This window comes from Hipposideros armiger, unplaced genomic scaffold (assembly GCF_001890085.2).
Source record: "Hipposideros armiger isolate ML-2016 unplaced genomic scaffold, ASM189008v1 scaffold_2323, whole genome shotgun sequence".
NCBI classification, from domain to species: Eukaryota; Metazoa; Chordata; class Mammalia; order Chiroptera; family Hipposideridae; genus Hipposideros; species Hipposideros armiger.
In genome coordinates, this window is record NW_017733662.1 from 7,463 (window position 1) to 8,946 (window position 1,484).

Below are 1,484 nucleotides of genomic sequence, written 5' to 3' on the forward strand. Positions count from 1 at the left end.
AGACATCTTTGTATCCCAAGGATAAATCCCACTTGATCATGGCAAATGGTCCTTTTAATGTGCTGCTGAATTGATTTTGCTTTTATTTTATTTTATTGAGACTTTTTTGCATTTATATTTCTCAGAGATGTTGCCCTGTAGTTTTCTTTTCTAGCACTGACTTTTTCTGGTTTTGGTGTTAAGGTAATGAGTCCACATAAAATGTATTTGGAAGTGTTCATTCCTCTTCATTTTTTGGAAGAGTTTGACAATGATTAGTGTTAATTCTTCTTTAAATGTTTGGTAACATTTTCAGGTGAAGTCATATAGTCCTGGGCTTTTCTTCATTGGGAGGTTTCGACTCCTGATTTAATCTCCTTCCTAATAATGTCCTATTCAAATTTTTTGTCTTCCTGATTAAGTCTTGGTAAGTTGTCTGTTTCTACAATATTCCCATTTTTTAAAAGTTGTTTGGCATATAGTTGTTCATAGTAGTCACTTATGATCCTTTAAATTTCTAAGGGTTCAGTTGTAATATCCTCACTTTCCTTTATAATTCTGTTGATTGGGTCCTATCTCTTTTTTCCTTGGTTAGTCTAGCTAGTAGTATATCAGTTTTGTTTACTTTTTTAAAAGAACCAACTCTTACTTTAATCTTTTTTACTGTTTTTTAATTCTCTATTTCATTTATTTCTGCTGTCAACTTTTTATTATTTCATTTTTTTCTGCTAACTTTGAGCTCAGTTAGGTCTTCTTTTTCTAATTGGTTAAAGTGTATGCTTAGGTTGTTTATTTGGATTTTTTTGCTTCTTAATGTGGTGGCTTTTTTGCCATAAACTTCCCTTTTACAACTGCTTTTGCTGCATCTCACATATTCTGTTATGTTGTGTTTCCAATTTCGTTTATCTCAAGAAACTTATTACATTTTAATAAATTGATTTAATAGTCTTTTCTCTTCCATTACCACGTTATAGAATTATACCAAATTATTTGTTGATGATGCCAAATAATGTGAAGCTCTTTAATGTTGTCTTTTTAAAATTGATACACATATCCCTATAGCCGTCCACTTTGATGTTCTCAATTAAGTAATGTCATATATATCATGTCCTTTGTTATATATATATAATTATGGGTTTTATTCTGGAATTTAACTGTAAGGAACTCTATACTAAGACAAAATAAGCCACAATAAAAATTAATGAAAATAATGAGTTGTTAGAATTTACTGTTTAATATATATATAAAATAAAAATGCTTTTTTTACATATACACACATATATATATTTGCTTATGATTACTTTTATAATCATAATACCTAGTGACATAAGAGAGATATACAAATTGGAATTCAATAACAAGTGAAAATATCCTTTTTATATGATGGCAATTCATTCTCAAGGAGTTTTTTAAATGGAGGGATTTATTAACTGAAGAAAATATTTAAGAATCTTCTAAAGATAAAACACTTATTCTACATGATAACTCAAATATACAGAAAGAAA